The following is an 11322-nucleotide window of genomic DNA, read 5'->3' as shown; positions in this document are numbered from 1 at the left end:
GTAAAGGCTTAGTTACAGAACCAGTAGGAAGATAACATTTAGCATTTAGGCTGAGGAGCCACCTTACAGAGTGTAGTATGTTCCTTAAATCAGCCCATATTGGGGTCACTCCAGCTGCCAGAATTCATGGGTCTAAGAGGTAAAATGTGGACTGGGAGTTGCGTCTCTCAATTTCAGCAAAGGATTCACTGAAGACTTTCTTTCCTTTACTATGGGCATGGCTTTGATGAGGTTGAGGTTTCTAGGGCCCAAAGTGGGAAAGCTTCCACCAGGGATCAATTTCATCGACATTGCAGCCTGACACTGAATTTTGCTTGTGCACATGCCACGTTGCTTCAGTTGTGTCTGACTCTTTGCGACCCATTGGACTAAAGTAATGCTCAAAATTCTCCAAGCCAGGCTTCACCAATACGTGAACCATGAACTTCCTGATGTTCAAGCTGGTTTCTGAAAAGGCAGAGGAACCAGAGATCAAATTGCCAACATCCGCTGGATCATCGAAAAAGCAAGAGAGTTCCAGAAAAACATCTATTTCTGCTTTATTGGCTATGCCAAAGCCTTTGATTGTGTGGATCACAATAAACTGTGGAAAATTCTGAGAGATGGGAATACCAGACCACCTGACCTGCCTCTGAGAAACCTATGTGCAGGTCAGGAAACAACAGTTAGAACTGGACATAGGACAACAGACTGGTTCCAAGTAGGAAAAAGAGTACTTCAAGGCTGTATATTGTCACCATGCTTATTTAACTTCTATGCAGAGTACATCATGAGAAACGCTGGACTGGAAGAAACACAAGCTGGAATCAAGATTGCCGGGAGAAATATCAAGAACCTCAGATATGCAGATGACACCACCCTTATGGCAGAAAGTGAAGAGGAACTAAGGAGCCTCTTGATGAAGGTGAAAGAAGAGAGTGAAAAAGTTGGCTTAAAGCTCAACATTCAGGAAACTAAGATCATGGCATCTGGTCCCATCACTTCATGGGAAATAGATGGGGAAACAGTGGAAACAGTGGCTGACTTTATTTTGGGGGGCTCCAAAATCACTGCAGATGGTGACTGCAGCCATGAAATTAAAAGACGCTTACTCCTTGGAAGAAAAGTTATGACCAACCTAGATAGCATATTGAAAAGCAGAGACATTACTTTGCCAACTAAGGTCCGTCCAGTCAAGGCTATGGTTTTTCCATTAGTCATGTATGGATGTGAGAGTTGGACTGTGAAGAAGGCTGAGCACCGAAGAATTGATGCTTTTGAACTGTGGTGTTGGAGAAGACTCTTGAGAGTCCCTTGGACTGCATGGAGATCCAACCAGTCCATTCTGAAGGATATCAGCCCTGGAATTTCTTTGGAAGGACTGATGCTAAAGCTGAAACTCCAGTACTTTGGCCGCCTCATGAGAAGAGCTGACTCATTGGAAAAGACTCTGATGCTGGGAGGGATTGGGGGCAGGAGGAGTAGGGGATGACAGAGGATGAGATGGCTGGATGGCATCACGGACTCGATAGACGTTGAGTCTGAGTGAACTCCAGGAGTTGGTGATGGACAGGGAGGCCTGGCATGCTGCGATTCATGGGGTCGCAAAGAGTCGGACACGACTGAGTGACTGAACTGAACTGGACTGCAGCCTGCCAGGCTGCTCTGTTCATAGGATTCCCCAGGCAAGAATACTGGACTGAGTCACCGTGCCCACCTCCAGGGGATCTTCCCAACCCAGGGATTGAACCCGCATCTCTTATGTCCGCTGCGTTGGCAGTCAGGTTCTTGACCACCGGCGCCACCTGGGAAACCCGACACTGAAACCTACCCACGTTTAAATCCTTGTACTACGAACCTAACTGGTAGAGGAGGTAATTCACTAACCTGGGTGACTGATCCCACTACCAAGGGCAAATTGCATTGTTGTGCCAGTGGGACTATATCTGGGAGACAGGGGTTCACTGTAATTGGTAGAAAATTGCAGAAATGAAGTCTGCTTCACAAAAATGCCACATTGAATTGAATTGTTATTTAAAGAATGGGAAATAAATGATACAAATTATTAAAACATTAAAAAAGAAAATTGTAGAAATCCAATGAAGATGGGGCCACAATGAATTTGATCTTGTGACAACGAGAGTGGGCATAACTTCAACACAACAGAATCCCACCCAGTCAAAGTGCTGGTAGACAGTAAGGAAAACATGGAATAAGTGGTGGAAAAGAAAACCATCATTATTTAGTGCTCTTGGCCAGTTACACAAGCAGGGTTCCCAGTAGCTGCTAAAATTCACAGTAATTGTTTCCCATCCTTCCCCCTGTGCAGCCTCAACTAAGATAAAGAACATCTGAAGTTTCATGCGGTGATGCCACTGAAGTCATATTCAAGTCAGATCATTGCCTTTAATGTTCCCCATCTTCAGTGTCTCCTAGAATTATTGTTCTCCAGATTCTATTCTTGATATTTCTTTATATTTTCTGTTTTAATTCCCAAGTTTGGGGTTCTAGGAGGATAACATTTGGCCTGATTTCTAGTATAGTTTTCTGAAGTATCCATTGTGATTTTATTTTGTCTTGTGGGAAACATGATTTCCAAGATCTCTTCCTTCATTTGTAGAATTTTCTTTCCCCATGGCTGTTTTCTTTTATTTTTATGAATGTGATAGCCTCTCCCATCTCATGGCAACTGTGAATTTAATGCTTTTGAAGTTGTTCCTGTTTCCTGGCCACTCAGCTGGATTCTCTTCAAACTGCTGATCTGTTTATTTTACAAAGAGAAATTGAGGTCAGTGGTTTGAGGACTGTATATCAGAATCACTTGGCAAGCAGTTTCAAAATATACATTCCCAGTTTAACTCTCCCTCCTTCAATGCTGCTGCTCCCAGTCCCAAGGAAAGTGTAACAGTCTCCAAGAACTGTATATAGAGAAGAGTCTTCAAAAATAAAACACCTACCCAGGTGATTCTGGCACGCTTCCTCACCCCACAGTGAGAAATAGCAAACTGATATGAACTGTACACAGATGGTGTGAACTTCCTCTGGGAACCCGGGTTATTAGTTGGTTAACATATTGACTTGCTATAATGTGTCGTGTGTAGACATTCTGTGTTGGCAGTGGTAGCCCACAGGAGAAAACTTTCAGCAGTAGCAGGCCAGGAGAGCTAGTGGAGTCTTAGAGGTGGCTGTTTAATCAGCTTATTATTATGCCACATTGCTTGGTCTTCAGATGGCATTCAGTAAATATTTACTTTGGAAGGAATGAGAAGATCAGAGCACTAGTTGCCAAGAAGAGTCAGGAAAGCGCTGGCTTGGAGGCTGTGAGCATCCAAGAATCCACTGCTGTGCTGCCGACTCTTCCCTTCCACACTGGCTACGGCACCTGCAGCCAGCCGCAGTCCTGGCCCCTCTTCTCTCCATGGTCCTGTCGCACAGCTTCTGGCTCCACTGCAGACAGGCTCTGGGTCTGCTTGTGTGATGTCACGAGTAAGAGCTAGAGTCAGCAGGCCAGAGAGTACAGAGGCTTGGTCACCTGGTTCCTAATGTTTTTGTAGGTTAGTTGTGGGTACCTCTCTCTGACATGTTTCAAGCATTTGTTCCAGAAATGCTGGCAGTTTCCAGAAATGCCATTGAAAAAAAATCTCCATCCATCCACTTACTTCTATGTGATTAGTTATCTCCTCTCCTTGTGCTGACTTGAAGGTTTGCTGCCTCTGCCAAGCATGTCCATCACTCTGAACCTATTTACTCTCATCTGAAAATGTTGCAAAATGCCTGCCTGGCCTATAGATAATAACTGTTATTTCCTCAAGTTTCTACAATATTTACCTTTAATGTAATTTTTGTCATTTCAAAAGAACTCTTGAGCTCTAGTCTTTATCTTGAACACTGATTTTTCTATGTAAATTTCTACATCTAAGTCAGGAGATGCAGGCTTGTAGACTATAGGGCAAATGCAATTACAGATGTGTTTTCTGACCACCTCAATATTACTAATGGTATAAAACATTTGGATGAAAGATGAGAAGCATACTGCAGAGGACATGACTGATGTTCATCAGTATTGAGTCCCTTTCCTCTCCTGGTCATCAAGGTGACCATCTATGCCTCTTGCAGTTGGAAAAGGCAGTTGGGACTTGTTTACATCAATGAAATGTGAGACGTTAACTACATCCCTTTCTGCCTATTCTCCAGCCTGTGTCCCCGCAGCAGCAACTACAGGAACCACCCGTCTCAGATGGTGCAGTCACAAGATGGTAAGACACAGTCAGCCTGAATTCTGGAGTGACTGTAGGCCCATGTAAATCGACCTTTGATGTGTTAAAGACTTTGAAACTGTTTTTGAGTACAACATAACAATTCTTTCTGATTATTTTGTATTTGGGTTTTCTTTTTTCCCCACATAATACATCAGCATTTTTCCATGCCTCTAATATTCATCCTTGGAAGGAAAGTTATGACCAACCTAGATAGCATATTAAAAAGCAGAGACATTACTTTGCCAACAAAGGTCCATCTAGTCAAGGCTATGGTTTTTCCTGTGGTCATGTATGGATGTGAGAGTTGGACTGTGAAGAAAGCTGAGCACCGAAGAATTGATGCTTTTGAACTGTGGTGTTGGAGAAGACTCTTGAGAGTCCCTTGGACTGCAAGATCCAACCAGCCCATTCTAAAGGGGATCAGTTCTGGGTATTCTTTGAAAGGAATGATGCTAAAGCTGAAACTCCAGTACTTTGGCCACCTCATGCGAAGAGCTGACTCATTGGAAAAGACTCTGATGCTGGAGGGATTGGGGGCAGGAGAAGAAGGGGACAACAGAGATGAGATGGCTGGATGGCATCACTGACTTGATGGCCGTGAGTTTGAGTGAACTCCAGGAGTTGGTGATGGACAGGAAGGCCTGGCGTCCTGCAATTCATGGGATCGCAAAGAGCCGGACACGACTGAGAGACTGAACTGAGCATTCATCTAAGAACAAGATTTTTAATGGCTGCAAATATTTCATCATAGGTTTGTATGCCGCAAATTTTTTGAACTAATCCCCTATCACTGAACATCTAGTCAGAAGCATTTTTAGAAACTAACCCTTTGATGAGCTTTATTCTGTTTGGTATTGGTTCTGTATCAAATTGCACTAATGCTATTCTTATAATTAGTGTTAAACATTGCAGCAAGTAAAAGAAAACTTCATGTTAACAGGTATAAAAATATATAGACTGTTTAAAGATAGCATGATTGTTTACATAGAAAATCCCAAGGAATCTAACAAAACAACTAGAATAAGTGAATTTAGCAAGACTAATCATATAAACACTCATGACAGTCAAAGTGTTAGTTGCTCATTCATGTCACCCCATGGACTGTAGCCTAACAGGTTCCTCTGTCCAGAGGACTTTCTAGGCAAAAATACTGGAGTGAGTGGCCATTCCCTTCTCCATGGGATCTTCCTGACCCAGGGATTGAACTGGGGTCTCCTGCATTGCAGGCAGATTCTTTACCATCTGAGCTACCAGGGAAGCCCCTATAAATATGTATAAATTGGTTGTATTATATATACTAGTGTGCAAATGATTGAAAAATGTAAATAAAATCAATTTATAATAGCAACCAAAAAGCCCCCACGTGGCTAGAATTTAGTTTATAAATAAAAGACACACAATAGAGGGATGAGATTCAAGATAGAGAAGGACTTGAGCTCACCTCCTCTCATGGAAGCACCAAAATCGCAATGAATAACCATAGACAAAGAAGACTCAAATCTATCAAAAAAAGATATTCCACACACAAGGGCAAAGAGAAAACCGTAACAAGAGGGTAGGAGGGGTACTTTAGCAATATAATCAAGTCCCACCAACTGGAAAATAATTATATTGTAGAGTTCCTTTCACAGGAGTGAGACTTCTGAGCCCCATATCAGGCTCCCTAGTCTGGGGGTCTGGTATTGTCAGGAGAGGAGGAACCCCCAGACCATTTAGCTTTGAGGGTCAGCAGGACTTGAGTGAGGAAACAGACTGTACTGGAGGAGGCAGACTGTACTCTTGGAGGGTACAAACAAGATTTGACATGCACTGGGACGCAACAAAGCCGGTTCTAAGAGGGAAGTTATAGCAATACAGTCTTATCTCAGGAAAGAAGAAAAATCTCAATTAAAAACCTAACTACACCTTAAGCAGCTAGAGAAAGAAGAACAGACAGAACTCAAAGTTAGATAAGATGAAATTATAAAGATCAGAGCAGAAATAAATGAAAGCGTCAAAGCGCAATTGAAAAGATCAATGAAACTAACTAAAGTCGGTTCTTTGAAAAAGACCAAAAAAATGCCGGACCTTCACCTGGACTCAAGAAAAAGGGAGAGAGGGCTCAAATTAATAAAATTGGAATTGAAAAAGAAGTTACAATGGGCATCACAAAAATACAAAGGGTCATAAGAGACTACTGCAAGCAACTACATGCCAATTAAATGAACAGCCTCAAAGAAGTAGAATGTCATGCCTAAGAATTCGTCCAAGACTGAACCAGGAAGAAACAGAAAAATTGAACAAGCCAGTCAGAAGTACTGAAATTGAAAACTGTGATTTAAAATCTTCCAACAGAGAAAAGTACAGGACCAGATAGCTTCACAGGTGAATTCTATCAAACATATAAAGAAGAGTTAATACCTATCCTGAAACTATTTCAAAAAACTGCAGAGGAAAGAACACTGAAAAACTCATTCTGTGAGCCCCATCACCCTGATACCAAAACCAGACAAAGATACCACAAAAAGAAAACTACAGTCCAGTATCTCTGATGAACATAGATGCAAAAATCCTCAACAAAATACTGGCAACCCAAATCCAACAATACTTTAAAAGGATCATACACCATGATCAAGTGGAATTTATCCCAGGGATGCAAGGATTCTTCAATATATGCAAATCAATGTGATACAACACATTAACAAATTGAAAAATAAAAACTATATGATCCTCTCAATAGATGCAGAAAAAAGCTTTTGACAAAATCCAATACCTATTTATTTAAAAAAATAACCTCCCCAGAAAGTGGGACTAGAGAGAAGCTACCTCAATATAACTTAAGGCCATGTGTGACAGACAACTAGCACCATACACAATGGTGAAAAGCTAAAAGCATTTTCAAGAACAGAAATAAGACAAGGATGTCCACTCTTGTCACTTTCATTCTAGATTTTCAAGTCCTAGCCGTGGTAATCCAGAGAAGGCAATGGCACCCCACTCCAGTACTCTTGCCTGGAAAATCCCATGGATGGAGGAGCCTGGTGGGCTGCAGTCCATGGGGTCACTAAGAGTCGGACGTGACTGAGCGAATTCACTTTCACTTTTCACTTTCATGCTTTGGAGAAGGAAATGGCAACCCACTCCAGTGTTCTTGCCTGGAGAATCCCAGGGGCGGGGGAGCCTGGTGGGCTGCTGTCTATGGGGTCTCACAGAGTCAGACACGACTGAAACGACTTAGCAGCAGCAGCAGCAACCATGGTAATCAGAAGAAAAAGAAAAAAAGAGTCCAAATTGAAAGAGAAGTAAAACTGTCGCTATTTGCAGTTGCCATGATACTATACCTAGAAAATTCTAAAGATGCCACCAGAAAACTATTAGGGTTCATCAATGGATTTGGTAAGGTTGCAGGATACAAAATTAATACACAGAAATCTTTGCATTTCTATATACTAACAATAAAATACCAGAAAGATATTAAGAATCCCATTTACCATCACACTGAAAATAAAACACCTAGGACTAAACCTACTAAAAGAAGCAAAAGATATGTCCTCAGAAAACTGTAAGACATTGATGAAAGAAATCAAAGATGACACAAACCGATAGAGAGACACACCATGTTCTTGGATTGGAAGAATCAATACTATCAAAATGGCTATACTACCCAAAGCAATCTACAGATTCAATGAAATTCCTATCAAATTACCTACAGCATTTTTCACAGGGCTGGAAAAAAAAAACTGCCATTTGTATGAAAGAGGCCCCAAATAACCAAAGCAATATTGAGAAAGAAAAATGGAGCTGGAGGAATCAGATTCCCTAACTTCAGACAATTCTACAAAGTTACCGTAATTGTAATGGCATGATACTGGCACAAAGAAAGGCTTATAGATCAACAGAACAAGATAGAAAGCCCAGAAATAAACACATGGCCAATTAATCTGCAACAAAGAAGAGAAGACTATTCAATGGAGAAAAGACAGTCTCTTCAGTAAGTGGTGCTGGGAAAACTAGAGAGTTCCATATAAAAGAATGAATTCAGAACATTCTCTTACACTGTATGAAAATAAACTCAAAATGAATTAAAGATCTAAATGCAAGGCCAGACACCATAAAACTCTTCAAAGAAAAACATAGGCAGAACACTCTTTGACATAAATCACAGTAATATCTTTTTGGATTCACCTCCTAGAGTAATAGAAATAAAAGCAAAAACAAATGGGACCTAATTAAAACTCAAAGTCTTTTGGATAGCAAAGGAAACCACAAGCAAAACAAAAAGACAACACACAGAATGGGAGAAGATATTTGCAAATGAAGTGACCAACACGGGGTTAATTTCCAAAATTTACAAATAATCCACGCAGCTCAAACAACCCAATCAAAAAAATGTCCATATTCAAATAGACATTTCTCTAAAGACATATAGATGGCCAGAAATCATGTGAAAAAAATGCTCAACATCACTAATTATTAGAGAAATACAATTCACAACCACAGTGAATATCACCTTACACAGGTCAGAATGGCCATCAAAAAGTTCACAAATAATAAATGCTAGAGAAGATGTGGGGGAAAAAGAACCCTTATGCACTATAAATTGGTACAACTATTATGGAGAACAGTGTGGAGGTTTCTTAAAAAACTGAAAACAGGACTTCCCTGGTGGTGCAGTGGCAAATAATTCACCTGCCAATGCAGGGGATATGGCTTCAGCCCCTGGCCTGGGAAGATTCCACATGCTGTGAAGCAACTAAGCCCGTGTGCCGTGAATACTGAGCCTATGCTCTAGTGCCTGCTGAGTCACAGCTGCCAAGCCTGCGTGCTGCAACTACTGAAGGCCTCACACTCTAGAACCTGTGGGCCACAGTACTGAGCCCATGGTCCCTAGAACCTGTGCTCCACCAGAAGACACACCATCACAATGAGAAGCCCATGTATCACAATGAAGACCCAGTGTGTAGACAAAAGTAAATAAACCAAGAATAGAACTGCCACGTGATCCAACCATCCCATCGGTATCTAGAGAAAACCATAATTCAAAAAGGTACCTGCACTCCAGTGTTCATTGCAGCACTATTTACAACAGCCAGGACACGGAAGCAAGCTAAATGTCCATCAGCAGAGGAATGGATAAAAAAGGTGTGATGCAGATATACAGTGAACTACTACTCAGCCATGAGAAAGAAAATAACACCATTTGCAGCAACATGGGTAGACCTACCAGAGATTACACTAAGTACCGAAGACAAATATACGATATCACTTAAAAGTGGAATATTAAAAAAAAAAATTGACCCAAAGAACTTATTTACAAAACATATTGTTTGAAAACAAACTTATGGTTACCAAAGGGGAAAACTGGGGTGGCGGGGGGGTAACAAATTAAGAATTTAGGATTAACATATACATACTACTCTATGTGAAATGGACTTCCCTGGTGGCTCAAACGGTAAAGCGTCTGTCTACAATGTGAGAGACCTGAGTTCGATCCCTGGGTTGGGAAGATTCCCTGGAGAAGGTAATGGCAACCCATTCCAGGACTCTTGCCTTGAAAATCCCATGGTCGGAGGAATTTGGTACAGGCTATTATCCATGGAGTCGCAAAGAGTCAAGCATGACTGAGTGACTTCACTTCACTTTCTGTGTAAAATAGATAATCAACTAGGATCCAATATATAACATGGGAAACTCTACTCAATAATCTGTAATAAGCTATGTGGGAAACGAATCTGAAAGAATGGATATACGTGTATATATATGTACGTATATAAGTATCACTAAATCACTTTACTATACACCTGAAACTAACACAACATTGTAAATGAACTATACCCCAATATAAAATAAAGACGCAGATGACCTCTGTTTTGAAATTCTAAACCACTGCTGAGAGAAACTGAAAAGTAAAAAGGGAAGTAAGACACCATTTTCCACCAATGGGAGTGAAACAGCTAAATATTCTTATGCAAAGCAATGAATCTTGACCCCTTAGCTCACATCATGCGTGTGTGCATGCTAAGTTGCTTCAGTCATGTTCAACTCATTGGGACCCCATGGACCGTAGCCCACCAGGCTCCTCTGTCCATGGGCTTCTCCAGACAAGAATACTGGAGTGCGTTGCCATGCCTTCCTCCAGGGGATCTTCCCAACCCAGGAGTCTCCTATGTCACCTGCATTGGCAGGCAGGTTCTTTACCATTCACACCACCTGGGAAGACCCCACCTCACACCATACCCAAATACTAATTCAAGATGCAACATAAACCCAACTGAAAAAACTAAAATTATAAAGTGTCTTGGAAAACCTTAGAATATCTCTGCAACCTGTGGATAGGCAGAAGTTTAGATGGGTGTGACACAGTGAGCAATAATTGTGATAAAATCTGATAAATGAGACTTTATCAGAAACTTTTTATATCAAGACATAAATAGTAAAATTTATGGACAAGCCATAAATTTTACTATTTATGTCTTGATATAAAGACAACAATTTACAAAGTCAATAACATTAAGTAAAACCACCATATAAATAAATGGGAAAACTGAACAAATACTTCACAAAGGAAAAGACATGTATGGCTAAAAAGCATATAAAAAATACTTGACATCATTAACTATCAGTTAAGTGCAAAGTAAACCACAGTCGCATACCACTATACATTCCCCAGGGGCTTCCCTGGTGGATCAGTTGATAATCTGGCTGCAATGCAGGAGACCTGGGTTTGATCCTGGGTTGGGAAGCTCCCCTGCAGAAGGAAATGGTTTCCCCTTTTTGCCTGGGAAACCCCATGGATAGAGGAGCCTGACGGGCTACAGTCCATGGGCCACAAGAGTCAGACATGACTTGGCAACTAAACTACCACATACATTCACCAGAGGGCCTCCCAGGTGGCCTAGTGGTAAAGAACCCACCTGCCGATGTAGGAGACATTAGAGGCTTGGGTTCGATCCCTGGGTTGGGAAGATCCCCTAAAGGAGGGCATGGCAACCCACTCCAGTATTCTTGCCTGGAGAATCCCATGGACAGAGGAGTCTGGCAGGCTATAGTCCATAGGGTCACAAAGAGTCCAACACAATTGAAGGGACTTAGCACACACACATAC

This window comes from Capra hircus, chromosome 21 (genome assembly GCF_001704415.2).
Source record: "Capra hircus breed San Clemente chromosome 21, ASM170441v1, whole genome shotgun sequence".
NCBI classification, from domain to species: domain Eukaryota; kingdom Metazoa; phylum Chordata; class Mammalia; order Artiodactyla; family Bovidae; genus Capra; species Capra hircus.
Note: the sequence above shows the minus strand (reverse complement) of the source record.